The sequence below is a fragment of the Trachypithecus francoisi genome, unplaced genomic scaffold (genome assembly GCF_009764315.1).
Source record: "Trachypithecus francoisi isolate TF-2019V2 unplaced genomic scaffold, Tfra_2.0 Lachesis_group11, whole genome shotgun sequence".
Lineage (NCBI taxonomy): Eukaryota > Metazoa > Chordata > Mammalia > Primates > Cercopithecidae > Trachypithecus > Trachypithecus francoisi.
The window spans coordinates 74,483,046-74,498,703 of NW_022681456.1; the positions used below are offsets into that span (position 1 = coordinate 74,483,046).

At 40.3% G+C, this 15,658-nt stretch overlaps 1 protein-coding gene across 11 annotated transcripts in view; it reads right to left on the reverse strand.

Moving 5' to 3' along the window:
• Positions 1-14,703, reverse strand: part of SLC16A7 (solute carrier family 16 member 7) — a 176,147-nt gene extending 161,444 nt beyond the window's left edge. For 2 of the 11 annotated variants that reach the window (XM_033221450.1, XM_033221448.1), the window contains exons 1-2: positions 14,406-14,638; positions 5,017-5,058 (exon numbers count right to left, since the gene is read on the reverse strand). The gene's annotated coding sequence lies outside the window, so the exon portion shown is untranslated. Of the gene's footprint in view, positions 1-5,016; positions 5,059-9,604; positions 13,787-14,094; positions 14,362-14,405 lie in introns of those variants that run through there. The other 9 variants (XM_033221443.1, XM_033221449.1, XM_033221444.1 and 6 more) reach the window with 9 other exon arrangements.
• Positions 14,704-15,658: the final 955 nt, after the last annotated feature.

Genomic DNA, 15,658 nt, shown 5'->3' on the forward strand with positions numbered 1-15,658 from the left:
TGTAGTCATTCTCATTAAAGTATAATTGGAGCTGAATACACCTGTTTAATAAAGTATAATCAAGTACTCAAAAAAGAAGAAAACAATATTCAAATCCCAATTATTTAAATGTAGCCCTAATCCAGTAACATTATCTGTGTCTACTTGCTTTCTTGATACTAGCATCAATCCCAACATAAAATTTATAAGGTTAACACTTTTAAAAGAGGAACTGTATATGTGGAAGAGTCACAAAGTAGAGTATTGCCAACATTTTTCTCCTTTTTTTTTTGAGACGGAGTCTCCCTCAGTCACCCAGGCTGGAGTGCAATGGCGGGATCTCCACTCAGTGCAAGCTCCGCCCCCCAGGTTCACGCCATTCTCCTGCCTCAGCCTCCCGAGTAGCTGGGACTACAGGCGTCCGCCACCTCGCCCGGCTAATTTTTTGAATTTTTAGTAGAGACGGGGTTTCACAGTGTTAGCCAGGATGGTCTCGATCTCCTGACCTCGTGATCCACCCGTCTCAGCCTCTCAAAGTGCTGGGATTACAGTTACAGGCGTAAGCCACCGCGCCTGGCCTCTCGTTCTTTTAAGTTTGCCTTTTGTTTCTTGAAAAAGACTTGCAGGTGTAATTCTGACATTTAAAAATATGATTTTTATTTTTAGCTACCACATTTTAAAAGAACAGAATCCTAAATATTTCTCTTGCTGCCCTGTAATTTCCCTCTTCTATAAACTGTGTGTGCAAAGAGGGAGGATTCCACTCTACCTGGGAAGAAAACATGTAATATAAGGGAAAATACGGATTATGGAAATAAACCTTTGTTTCCTAACCAGCCAGAGCCATCCTAAATTGGAGATAGCAATGCCCAGGTAATAGAGATGCTGAGGTTGTCAGGGAATGATTCAGGATTGCATGAGGTGATGCTGTAAAAACTGCATAACTATATGTTTGGCACACACTTAGCACCAAGTTTGTTACCTGCCTTCACTTTCTCCTTTCTCATTCTAAAAATCTCAGTGTATAAACCCTTTTGCAAATCCTTCAGACACCAAGAGAGTACCAAAAAATCATATATTTAAATTTAGGTTTTATAGACCACAAGTGGTTATCTGAATGCATAACTGAGCAAGCATTAAGTATTGCTGCTTCAAGACAAGAGTTAATACAATAAAAGGACTAATAAAATGTAAAACAATTTAAAATAGCTCATAGATTTTAAAAGTTGGATAGAAATGTTACAAAATTGGCTCAGAAACCAACACCCTAAATATGGCACTTTGACATTCAGAAAGAGCCACAAGGTCTCTCTCTCACCTTCTCCACCCTCCACCATCCTCAACCCTCCAACCCCCTATCTATCCATGCCCCCCCACCCACATCTCTCAATCTTCTATGTCTCCCAAAGCACAGAATGAAGTTGTTCTCTAAGTCGCTTACCTGCCTAAAGTCCAAATATGCCAAAGAATAAAACAATTACCGCTGGTCCCTTCCCTGAGTTTTCATTAACTGAACTCATATCACAGAAAGGAAGACTGAAGTCTGTCAATAAAGCAGGACAGATTTTTGTCATTGACAAAATTTTGTCAATGACAAAAATCTTGTTGGTTCTTTGGTACAAATGGCCTTTGTCCCAGGACACTGTATGTTCTTCAAGCCTATTGAATTCCCCTAAAAATCATTTAGTATCTCCCTAAAATCGTCCATCCTTTGCCATCTTCCATTCCCCTAGGAAGTAGGTTATATAAGCATCTATACTACATTGGGATACTGGGCACTCACACGGTGATTCTTCCCTGGGCATGATAATAAATTCCATGCCTTTTCTCCACTAATCTGTCTTTTGTGACAGGCGGGGATACTCACCACTATACTAACGAGGAAGAACTAATCTGTCTTTTGTGAATTGATTTTTCAGCAAACCTTCGGAGGGTAAAGGGGAAATTTCCCTTGGCCCCTAAATAATATTCACACTTAAAGTAACTGAGCAAATATACATAATAATTTTGATCATAAATGCTGAAGTATCCCAATGAACAGTCATAATTAGGTTTCTAGGCATTTAAAATATTTGTTGGTGACACTTTTTTGGAAATGTTTCTTCCCCACCTTTATTTGGAACATTTGAAAATAAACGTAGAAAATTGATTCAGGTATCTTAATGAGGTAGAGTAACAAATTTGTGTTATTAACAAAAATAAAATGAAAACAAATAAAAATACACATTTCCTCATAGAAGTATTTTTTTCTTAAATTAACAGCATATATTACTTAGAAATTTAATCATAAAAAGGAAATAATTGCATATGAGCCTTAGATCTGATGTCTATAAATCCTCCTGTACCAGGACATTACTATGTTCAATTAATGCTCTCCCCATGGCACAAGACGCCAGGTTACTTTCACACAAATGCTAGCTAATGTGGCCTACAGGGAACACAGACTTACACTTTCCTCAATCATCTGTGGCTTCCTCTGAATTATTCACCTTTTTCTATCTACTTATTAGTTTGTCATATCCATTAGTGATATTCAAACAATTCTGCAGTTTCTGCCCCTTTGCAGCTTCCGTTCAGAACAAGAAGCTGGTAGGAAGTTGCATTGATTCTTTTTCTTCTGGAAGCTGTCACTACTTTATAAAAATGCTTTCAAGCACTTTACTGCTACATCAAAGACACTGTGCAACAGGTAATAGATAATGAGGACCTATATGAATATTATGAACTGATACTACAGGAAAAGAAGAAAATTACAAATGACTGAATGTTAAGAGGTAAGGTAAAGAGAAAAAGACTTGTGGACAGAAAGTGACAAAGAAACAGACAGGATGCAGAACGTTACAGTTCCATAAAAAATCAGTATATTCAGCCTCCCGAGCAGCTGGGACTACAGGTGCCCGCCACCTCGCCCAGCTAATTTTTTGTATTTTTAGTAGAGACGGGGTTTCACCATGTTAGCCAGGATGGTCTGGATCTCCTGACCTCGTGATCCGCCTGTCTCGGCCTCCCAAAGTGCTGGGATTACAGGCTTGAGCCACCGCCCCGGCCTCCTTAGGATACTTCTGAACTGTGTTTGGACAAACAGAGGCAAGATGGCGCACTTCCGGGTTCTTCATCACCAGCTTTTCCCGCACGAGCGAAAACGCAGCCAGCGCCCAGGGAGGGTGCAGACCAACTGGGCATGCGCCAGGTGACGCCAATCCGAAAAGACCAAGATTTACCTGGTCGCACCTACAGAACGCCCCCAGACATGCCCGTGCCCCGCCTATTGCCCTCGCACTCCTAGAAAAGCCGCTGCCGGCAGATGCCCCAGCGAACTTCCTTAGTCCCCACTCCTGTCGGGACTGCAGGAACTTCCTCGCAGAGCTTCACCGGGCGACTCTCTTGGCCTCCTTTGCCGGAGGCCCACAGACCTCTCCCTGCCCACCTTCTTCCCTGAAGCTAGGTGACCAAAAATAAATTTGCAGTTTTGCTCCAAAAAAAAAAAAAACAGTATATTCAATAAAAATTTGCAGAACCATTTGTACTAAGAGCTAATGCGACTTTTTAAAAAATGGCACAATGCTTTGAATAGAAAAGAATTAAGCCACATGATAGAACAAAGTGGGATATTCATTTATATAAACTTCTGAAAGTACATTCCTAACTATGTTCTACCTCACAAAGTTTTTCATTTTAAGAGTCCATTTCTGGATGCTATTGGATAAAAAGGATATATATATATATACACACACACACATAGACACACAGACATATATATACATATATATATTTACTATCTCCCTAAAATCATATATATACACACATATATACACACACATATACACACATATATAGTCACACACACACACGCGCACAGTATCTCTAAAATTTCAGTCTCCTTTGGAGGTTGACAGAAAAGATATCTTATACATATTTGTCCAGGTATTTTTGCAGAGTACTTCATATAGCAATGCTTAATTATTTACTGACTTGAATTTATTTAAGGTATGAGAGCCAAGATCTAGTTGTCATTAGCATCTTACCTGTACTGAAACACTGGCTGAGGCATTGACTCTTGGGGTGCTATAATGGCCGGCCTCACTTGCTGAGTCCTTATTCTCCCTACCTGTAAATGAATATAATCTATCCTACATGACAATATGAGGATTCAAAATGCTATATACAAAACTGAAAACACACAGAAGACACTTAAATGACATCAATAATTATGTTGGCATATGTTTTAATTGGAAAAAATATCTCTAAGTCATTACAACAGAATGATTATTGTCTTGCTCTTTGCGGTAGTTTTCAAATGTGCTTATGTGCGCTATCACGTCTAAATGGAATTGCCATCTTAAAATTCCCTTAGGTTGCATTCCCAACTGGTATTACTAACTTTACAGCTAAGTGAAAATTTCACCACTTAAACATTTTTGCAGCATCAATATCAGCACTTAAATCTCCTCATATATGTGCCAGAAACTAGAATTTTATCCATCTTGAAAAGATCCACATTATTTTAATATTTGTTTATTTTCTGACCTTCCTACTTGGGTCATGCTGGGAGTACCAATATTATAACTCATAAATGCTTTTGCACAGAATAGAATGCCTCAGGAGTAAAGAAGTTCTGCCTCAATATATGCCAAAAATAAAGGTAGAGATAAAAATTACATTATTATGATTATCATTTATTGGCTACCTACATTATTTCTCCAACAACTCATAAAATAAATTTTATTATTTCCAAAATGAGACAACTGGGCTCTAAAAGTTACATATCTTGATTTTGGTCAAACAGCTTAGAAGTACCTTAGCTGACATTTCATTGAGGTATATCTATCTGTCTTCAAAGTCTCTGATCTGACATGTGACACTGAGATTGAAAAAAAAGGAGAAGAGAATAAAGAGATAACTACAGAATAAGACTGACTACATAGAGAAGATGACATGAGAGGTCTACAAAAAAAATTGGCTCAAGGACATGAATTGCTTAACCTTGCTTTGAGATATGTTTGATATCTGGGTAACTCAAGACTAAAAAGGACTTACCTGTTCTATTTACAGCCATTTCTCTAACATCTAAAACAGTGTCTGGAACATAGCAGGGGAATAAATAGTTGTTAAAGTATTGCATTCTATGGCTTAAAATATGTCAGAGGCTTTATTCAAAATCCCACTTCACTGTGAATTTGATATATACTCATCTATGAGAATTCTCCAGACCCTACTCTATTCATGCACTCACTGATACCCATAGCATAGGGCTTCCATGGGAGTCTTGCCACCTCTCACGCATTCTATCCTTACAACCTTGCAAACTGAGTTATAAGAATGACATCCAGGATTTACTGTTCCTTTGGTCACTACCGGTTCTCCAGCCTCATTGAATCCATAAGAGGTTGTTACTTTCTCTAAGCTTCCTAGCTTGGTTCCAGGTAACTCCTTCAAATAGTAAGGAAGCCTTATCATTCCTGTTGACTTTGTGTTGTAACAGACCCAAACTCATTATACCTGATTAGTCTCCATTTTAAAAAATATTTATCAGACTTTGCCTGTAATCCCAGCACTTTGGGAGGCCAAGGCGGGAGGATCAAAAGGTAGGAGATCAATACCATCCTGGCTACACAGTGAAACCCCGTTCTCTACTAAAAATACAAAAACAAAAATTAGTCATTCGTGGTGGTGGGCGCCTGTAGTCCCAACTACTCGGGAGGCTGAGGCAGGAGAATGGCGTGAACCCAGGAGGTGGAGCTTGCAGTGAGCTGAGATCGGGCCACTGCATTCCAGCCTGGGCAACAGAGTGAGACTCTATCTCAAAAAAGAAAAAAAAAATTATCAGACTTTTCCCCCCGAGAATATCTTAAAATTTACTGCAGCATGAAATACTTTAAATTAATACTATTGAAAAGGTACACTGTGTTCAACAGATTAAAATCCAGACCCTTCCAATGACAAGATGTGTAACCTTGGGCAAACTACTTCACCTCTGTTCTCTACTCTGCCCATCTGTAAAATACGGATAACAATAATGCTTCCTCATAAAGTTTTGAGGATTAAATTAATTAAAACATGTAAGGTATTAAAATGATACCTGACATATAGAAATGTTCAACAAATGTAAGTTATTCTTACTTAAAGCTTATCTTCATAACTTTACTTAATAGCCACTTATTTGGTCCAAAGTCTTTAAATTAACTTATTATACACAAAAGACATATTTGTTGTTTTACTACTTAGGGCATTAATCTATAAAACAGTATAATTTTACTGAGTGGCTAATTTCTAATTATAATCAAAAGTTAAAGTGAGCTTTCCTATCATCCTCTAGTGGTTTATTCATTTATTTATTTATTAAACTGTGGACACAAAGAAAAGTTCAGCCCTAAGATAACTATGGGATTCTCCCAGAGGTAGATCTCTATGTATACCTTGATTTCCCACTCTGACTTCACCTGAAGAGATATTGACAAGTTACATCATGAACAATAGTTCCAATATTTACATTCAAAACCATTGTTATCCTTGAAGTATTCTATGCATTTGTGGACTTTCCTAAACCTGAAATGCTCCATGATAGAGCAGCCTTAAATAAAGAACTTAACCAGGGCACATGCAAAAAACAGGAAGAAAAACTGAATATGTTAAACTGATAGAGAAAACAAAAGACATGTGAACTGTCACCACATAGGTACAGTATGTCATTCAAACAGGAAAGGGATTCATTGCACGTGGCCCCAGGAAGCTGAACAAAGACTCTAGGTAGAAGCAAGAAAATTTCAGTCACAAGTAGAACTGCCTTTAAAAGAACAGTCTTTCTCAGTGTGTACACTTAATAGATGGTGGTTTATTGAACATAATGAAAACAATACATAAAAGTGGAAACAGATGTCCTCCAAGTTTCTTGCAACTCTATAATCCACCAAAATGCTAAAGATGATGTAAATATGAATACATTATTATTCCCGACATCTACCACTTTATAGAATATTCAGAAACTGAAAACTTATGTAAAATCAACTATAATAGAATGTTAAGAACAAATAAGACACTGTAAACACAATGTTCCTGAAATTTTAGGAAAATTATTCTACCTATCCAGAGGCGTCAGAGGAAAACTGGAATGTGGTGTTTCAGTTCAGTTTAGAAGGTGAGGTTAGAGCTAGAAATGGAAATAGTAGGAAGTTAGATTCATTTCAAGATAAAAGAACAGTATGACCAAAGATTTGGCAGTAGGAAGTAGCATGAGAATGGACAAGGCATGGGGACAGTTCAGTGTGGGTTGAGTATGATGGTAGTGGGAGATGAACATGAAACAGCTGTTTGGAATTACATCATGCAGGGACTGAAATGTCAGTCCTTGGACCTAGGTGGTGGGAGTGTTAGTTAACGGAGGTGTGCTTCAGTGAGAGTATCTGATACCATGTACAGAATTAATTGGTAGGGTGAGAGACCTGAAACCTCTGGCAACAACAGAATAAAAGGAAATAATTCTAAAAAATTATTTCAGATGTACACAAGTCCAGAGAAAGGGTGGTCTCAAAAGCTTCTAGGTTAGAATACTGCTGAGAGCAATATGAAGAATGAGGGCAACAGAAAGAAAGAAGACAAAAAGGAAGGAAGAGATCACAGGATACTGGAAGTATCAAAGGCGCAGTAAAGAGAAGCTGTCCTGCAAACATCTAGAAATGTCTGAAAATGCCTAAAAGTTGAGGGAAGGTCAGGACTGCAGCAAATGGCTTGGGAGTTATTCCTACTGAGGTGAAAGCAGAGGTCAAGAGCAGATGAGCTTTGTCAATCAACAGAATGCAGGCTAAAGAAAAGCCCGGCCAGGCTCAGTGGCTCATGCGTATATTCCCAGCACTGTGGGGGGCCAAGGCAGACAGATCACTTGATGTCAGGAGTTTGACACCAGCCTGGCCAAATGGTGAAACCCCATCTCTACTAAAAACAAACAATCAGCCAGGCATGGTGGCGGGCGCCTATAGTCCCAGCTACTCAGGAGGCTGGGGCAGTAGAATCACTTGAACTCAGGAGGTGGTGGTTGCAGTGAGCTGAGTTCACCTCATTGCATTCAATCTGGGTGTCACTGAGAAACTCTGTCTCAGCAACAACAAAAAAAAGCCCAAAGCAGAAACTGGGGAACACATACTTATATTGAATAGGAGGTGAAAGGCAAGCTGGAGAAGCAGTAAATGAGCAGTGAGAGAAGTAACAAAATAAAGAACACATAAAAGCCAAAACAGAAGTTCAAGAAGCATTAGGCATAACACTGCCAAAGTTTATTGACAGTCCAAAGCAAATAATCTGGAGTCTAGGAGGTCAATGATGCTCTGATTATTAAAGTTAACAGTTGTTATGCCTTACTAATAAAGAACTCATTGTTTCAAAACAAAATATTTTAATACAAGGGTATTATTTTCATCCTTTAATGAAAGGCAAAATAATTTTGAAAGTACTTTCAAAGTACTCTGATCCCAAATAATTTTTTAGACAATCTCAATTTGATCTTATTGGCCAATAGTTTTCAACCATATCGATCACCATTCCACCACAGGTATCTTAAAATGTAGACAGGCATTTTTGACTGTTACAATGACTAAGGGAAAGCCACTGACTTACAGAAAACAGAGATAGATCATTGTTATGGACTTACTGTGTGCCTCCCAAAATTCATGTTGAAATCCTAATCCCCAAAGGAGTGGTATTAAGATGTGAGGATTTGGGGAGTTAAGTAGGTCATGAGGATGGAACTCTCATGAATGTGATTAGCACCCTTATAAAAGAGAGCTCTCACTCTCATCCCACCATGTGAAGATATAAGAAAGCAGCAGTCTATAACCCACAAGAAGCCTTCACCAACACCTGCACCACGCCAGCACCCTGATCTCAGATTTCCAGCCTCTAGAATTGTGAGAAATAAATTTCCGTTGTTCATAAGTTACCTAGTCTATAGTTTGTTATCACAGCCCAAATTTACTACGAAAGGTCACAGACACCCAATGCTCTGCAATGAAAGAGACAGTCCTACACAATGAAGAAGTGTCCCACTCCAAATGCCAATAATCCCACCTGTTGAAAAATACTGTCACCGACTGCTATTTATCAGTGAATTTGCCTTTCACATATTTGAGAAGAATTGATGGAACTTCAAATCCTCGAATTTTTGAAAATCATTTTAAAAATGAGATAAATAGTAACATCCCTTGAAACTTATCAAATGCATGCTTTGTAGTTTTATCGTTTATTCTTATCTAATCTAGTTACAAAAGATATAGCTCTTCAAGTTAATTACATACTAGGGCAGCTGCTTTGTATAAAGTACCATTCTTTTACATATCAGCTTCAATAAAAATCTGATTAGAGATACTGACTAATTAATAATGATATATATTGTGCTAGGTGGAGAAACAGCAAATGCTTGTAATAAAATGCTTTCTACAAAATCCTAACATTTTATATAGATCTTTATTTATCCAAACAAACATTTGTGTTCACCACTTACACAAAATATTTTCTATTGAAAGTTGCTATTTTAGTGCCAAGTATTATATAAAACTAATCACCAGACTCTATAATTGAACCACACAGACATTTTTGTAGAACTATCATAACTGCACAAAACCTTTAATGGAAATACCTTTAGGCCAGTATCTTGTAGCTGTCGTTCAATTGTCCCGTAGGATTTTCATGAGGTCCTTTGAGACTTCAATGAATATTAATGAAAATATTTGCAGGAGTTTTAGTATTAGGTCTGAAAAATTATTTCTAAAAATATTTGCTTGATTTATCAACACTGATATTTGTGAATATGTTGAAATTGTCTATGATGCACCAAGTCCCAGTTAGTCCAGCTCCAGCTGGACTAGTTTTATTATAGTCAACTCCAATTTGTTTAATTTTCTCCCATATTTTTAATGATTACAGTTGATATCTAAATGCGCAGACCCTCCACTTATTTACTAATTACCAAATGCATGTGGTAAGTGTTATTTATTCCTCTCGACAATGGTCCATTTTAAGCTAGTCTCTCAAATTATGATTTTAAACAGCTGGATCTCTCACATAGGTAGACTCGGCCCCTGGATTCACCATTTAAAGGAGCAACTGAGAAAATGAAGCTTTTTCACAAGTTAAAAAAAAAAATTCCATTATTCACTGAGAACTAGTGTGCAGTTGTTTCCCAAGGTATTTCTTAATCACTTTGATCCAAACAGTTTTGAGAAAGCCTGGGACAAACCAGGATGACCTCTCAAAGGGAGTCCACTTAATAGTTTATTATGCAATTCAACTTTGTTGTGCTATCTAATGGCAAGTTCGGCAATTCAGAGTTTCCAAAAATCTACTAAAAATAAGCCAGTGATGCTCATGACAAACTAAAACGTGTAAAGTCAAATATTTAATACCTAACACTAGTTACTGAGTTATTTCTATGCATGGGCTCAGCACAGTGCTATTTCACAGATATTATCTCATTCAATGTTTACAACCAACATATAAAATTGGTTATTATTCCATTTTTACACATGAAGAAACTGAGACTTAAAGAGGTTTAGCAACTTGTCTTTGTTGATAAGTGGCAAAGCTAAGATCAAAACCCAGACAGGTTGGACTTCAGAGCACCTCGTCTGCCCTATCCTGTCCCAAGTACCAGCTCCACAGGGGTTCCCAGATGAATCAGATATACTATCTACTCTCAAGGACCATGGAGCCCAGGAAGAGAGATAGGATGCCTTCCCAAATAATTGTAATTCAAGGTAATAATGTAAGAATCAGCCTAAGAGAAGCCTAGATCAAGTTACGAAGTAGTTCAGATGAACACAGATTACTTCAAGATGTGGAAACCAGGAGGGTACTTTTTATTTGGGATGGGCTGGAGGGAGGAGAGGAATAAAGAGCAATAAAAGAATGTAATTACTCTTTGCTGCATGCCACTCCATTTATCAGATACAGTATGAAACAGCTTTGTTATCTTCTTTGGTGTTCAGAACAACCATACAAGTACTACCACAACATTGCATAAGACAAAGCCAGTCAGTGGCTTAACTAAAATTTAAATCCAGTGCCCCTGCATTACGGTCTGCCCTTTTAATTTCTTTCTTTCTTTAATTTTCTTTTTTTCTTTAATTTCTTTCTTTTTTTCTTTTTTCCTGTCCACCTTGAGTAGGTCACTCTTTGATGTTTGCACTTCATGGGCACCTTTTGCTAATTTGTCAGACCAAAGAGAATATTTTCCTATTTTGCACAAATGAGCATCATAAACTAGATGATTAGATGCAAGACAAGGAAAAGGAATCCTCAAAAGAGCCTCAAATATTCTGTTCTCAGGGCAGAGCTCATGCTGGATTTCCTGCCAGATTCAGAGTTGAAGGCAGGAGACACTTGACTTGCTAATTTTTATTTCCTCCTCTCCCCACTTCCCTCCAGTTCGGCCTCCCTCCCTCTTTCCTTCTTTCTATAATCAGTTGTTCTGAACCATGATATGCCAGACACTGTACTGGGCTATGGAGAAAACAACAGGTAAGATCTTTGCTCTTATTTAGCTTCACACAAGGCAGAAGCTATATTACGTAGTGGTTAAAGCCAAACAGATCGCATGGATTGCTTGTCCCAGCCCAGCCACTTACTGGGTGTACCAGCTGAATAAGCTATGAAACTTTCTGGGCCTAAATTCTTTGTTCTGTAAATATGGATATGGACAGATCTACCTCACAGGGTTGTTACGTGCTATCAGACAGTAGTAGCACAGTGCCTGGAATATGGTGAGCATTACAGAGTTGTCATTATAGTCATTATGTACTACAGTTACTTTATACTCTTAGGAGTGAGTGGATTGGTTTGTCCAAGGTGTAGTAGAAACTGCAGCTCAAACTCTTCTCTCAAACGATGGAAACCAATTCATTGACAAAGATAGTCTTCAGAGAAGGATCATCCTCCCCTCCTAACATGAAGAAAAATCCTTCATTACCTGTTTTTATTCATTAAGGATCACTATTAATGAACAAAAAACGGGCTGAATACAGGTTCCTGAGAAAAGACACTCTTCTCAAATTTGCCTTTTAGCAGATCTTACCAACATTTCTTACAACTGCGGAGTTCCTTTCAAGTTATTTGGGATATATGTTTCTTCCATCAAGAGGCGAAAAAAAGGGACTAAAAGCCAAATGGGATACAAGAAAGATTAATCTGGATGACTGCCTATACGAGAATTTCTTGAGAACAGAATTCCAGCCTCATTCATCTTGGTAACCCTGGTAGGGTGTCTAGACTGATTATAGGGGCTCAAATATGGCCTGTCTATATTCTAGGTGTTTACCACACACTTTATTCTTCCCAACAGCATTTCAGAGTGGGTACCACCAATCTCATTTTATAGATAAGAAAAAGGTAAAGCCCTGATTGTTAAACAATTACTCAACCTTACAAAAGTGCAGAACCAATCTGTTCTAAAGTTAATTCCCTTTTTCCATGTGAATGTCTCAAAAATGTTTGGTGAATGAATACAGAATTAAAATCAAATTCTGAAGATGCCTTTTATTTCAGATCCATGATCCAGGAATATGACTCTAGACAAGGGAGGTTTCTTTAAGTAATGTTTCTCTCCTTCCCTTTAAAAGAGCTCAAAGCCAAAAATATAAGCCAGACATTATCAAAGAGCACATGAATGTCTAGAAATAAACTGAGCATTTATAGAAGGATACACTAATTTGAACTTTGGGAAACAGGTGTTAAAATTTCAGATCACTTAATATTAAAACATGCCTTGGGGGAAAAAAGGTAATATGTAACTGCAAACTGTTGATGTATTTACAAAAAATAGTTTCTGACTTTGTAAGTTGTTACACAATACACTGAGTTTCTTATGGTTATAATCTTTCCTTTCCACTGAGATCATTGAGTCCCTCACTTGGATTGCTTTAAATGTAATGTGCTCAGTTAGAAGTAGAAGCTGGAGTTAGGATTGCTTCACCAGGGCTAAATATTAGTCACTTTGCTCAACCCTCATTTGCCCTCTGCAGCCCCCACCCAACTCTCATTTTTCAGCCACACTCCACCAAATGCATACTTAGTGCTTGTGGTTCCTGTGACACAACACATTCAAGCTAACCTGTCTGTGGAAAGTTGGCAACCCTCTGAGTTCAGACTGGGGTTAGCCATGAAGCATGGGATGACAGGAAATGGCATCCAGTAGTCACTCCTTCCTCTGGTCCAGTCTTTTTCACATCACCTTCATCACTGCCCGCTATTTTATTCCTCTGCTGCGTCTCCTTTGGGACCCAAGAGGGAAGAAGGACATGAAATATAGCTGTCCTAATGCCACTAACCAGCCCTTACGCAACGCAGCCTAGTCCTATTTATTTCTCCAGGAAAGGCAATCAAAAAACAATTATAGAGAAACCACTCCTCATTTCCTCTTCTATGTCTCGTGTGTGTGTGTGTGTGTGTGTGTAAAATTTTAATTTCCCTGGAATTGGAACTACAAAAGTCCCTCCTCAGCCCTACCGGGAAAGTGGTATTGGGCACGACCGCCCTTTCCAAGGCAGTCTGCAATCGTTTTCGCGGAAGTAGAGAAGAGCTGGTAGAGAAGGGAGCTGCGATGTAGCATCCGTTGGGAAAACAGTTCGCACGTGAGCGGGCTCGCAGCCTGTGGTGCCACCTGACCGGGCCTAGTGCCCCCAGTGTGATGCAGTGGCCCAGGAAGCCCAGCAGGCACAGGCCCTCCTGAACCCCTGCCAAGTCAGCGCTCCCTTTCTGCCTGGGCTCAGGCTTCGCCCGCATACACTTCTCCATCTGCTTCCACCCCTGCCATCCTTCCTGGGGACCAAAAATGAAGAAAGACAACCCCCACGCCCCAATCCCCCGGTATTTCGTCTTCCCCTGCAGCCTCTTCCTGTCCTGATCATCTGCTGAAAGAGAAGACGTTCCCTACACACACTCTCACCACCCCCACCTCCACCTTCTGTGGCAATGAAGCCACGCTACCCTAGGGGGTCCGGGGGCCGGATGCTGGCAGGGTGCGCACTAGAGACACGCCGCACTGGAAGCAGCCCTCGGAGTCCGGTGAGCCAGGGAGACTGGGGTGCACCGCGCCACGCTGAGTCTAGGTGTAAAAGCCGAGAGCGTGGGTACCTCCTGGCTGAAAGTACGCGGGGCGTTCCTTGCCCCGGACCCCGCGCACCCACAGCAGCTCCCGGGCCGCTGTCGGCGCTCACTGGCTGACGCGAGCTCTCCTCCCGCGGCCGCTTCGGGGTTTTTTGTCTATATAAGGGCTCGCTGGCCAACTCTGCGTTGGCACGTTTGTCACGGGCTGGCCATTATTTGCACACACGCGTGCGGCTCCGCGGGCAGCTCGGGTCGCAGACGCAGGCTTTCGCTCCTCTTCGCCTGCGCCTCCTCCGCGTCCTCCTCCTCCGCCCCCCTCCCTCCCCAGCTGTACTTACTTTATCTGGTCTCTGGCGCAGGGTGGGCGCTGCAGCCCTCCGTTCCCCGCAAGCCGCAGCCGGTTCGCCTTGCTGTCAACTGGTGAATGGAATTATTTATTTATTTATGGCCCCTGACGTGTCCTCGCCCGCCACAGCCAGCGGAAAAGGAGGCGGCGGCGGGAAGCGGAGGCGCGGCTGCTGCACGCCCTTGTGGGTGCAGAGGAGCGCGCGCCGGGGGTGGGGGCCAGACAGACTGCGGTGGAGGCTGGCCCGGGGGGTGGTGGAGGGGAGCCGCCTCCCGGTGCCTGGAGACTGACTGAGCATGCTCCAAGCGGCTGTCAAAGCTATAGGCAATTTCTCTATCGCTTGGGGCACTCCACTTCGGATTTTAGTTTTGACCAAGGAAGAAAGCCAAAAGGCAGGTAGATCTGTCGTTCCTGATGGGTCGTGACTTGCTGTATCCGAAGTACTCCGTAGCCTGACCTAGGAGTCAGGTTTGCGGTAGCTCTGTCTAGATATCCCAGAGAGTTGTGTAACCCATGCATGGGAGAGGAAAGCATGCAAAAAGAGAAGAGCCTGGCCGAATGCAGGGAGAATAGGAGATCCTCACTGTGAGCTTGCAGTGAAAGTGTTGAGCCATTTTTCAACTGAGGCCTTTTTGGGAGAAGGAGGTAGTGCACTGTTGGAGATTAGACTCACTAACCAAATCACTTTACAGAAAAAAATAAAATTGACACCATAGGAGGAAGGGCATAGAAAACAGCACCAAAAGACATTAAAAATAAGGATTTTTTTTTCAAATCATTTATAAGTAATTCCTTTCATTTTTGGTTTCTCCAATTACTTAGTTCTTCAAACCAGCATTTAGTTATTTGACAACGAATAGTTCTAGAGATAATGGTAATTCTGCAGTCATTGGTTTGATCTCTTCCCCTGTCTAAGATATGCTTCTTGGGAAAGTTGGAAAGAGGAAGGGCTGGAAGAGAACGTTTAACCTACCCTAAAGATTGGGTTTCTTTAATAACGTTAAGTTAAATTGCCACTTTAGAGAAAAAGAAACTATCCAAAAGAATAATTGTAGGTTTTGACGTGACAAATCCTATTGCAGTTTGTCTACCAGTTTAACTAGCTTTCTTCTCCTTGATTTCACAATAATCCTTTTAAGATGTGTTCTATGATTGTTCACATTTTACAAATTTATAAAAAGATAGTTAAGTCATTTGGGTAAATTCACACTGTCTTTTGCCGCAGCTAGTCTGTTGTAATGGACA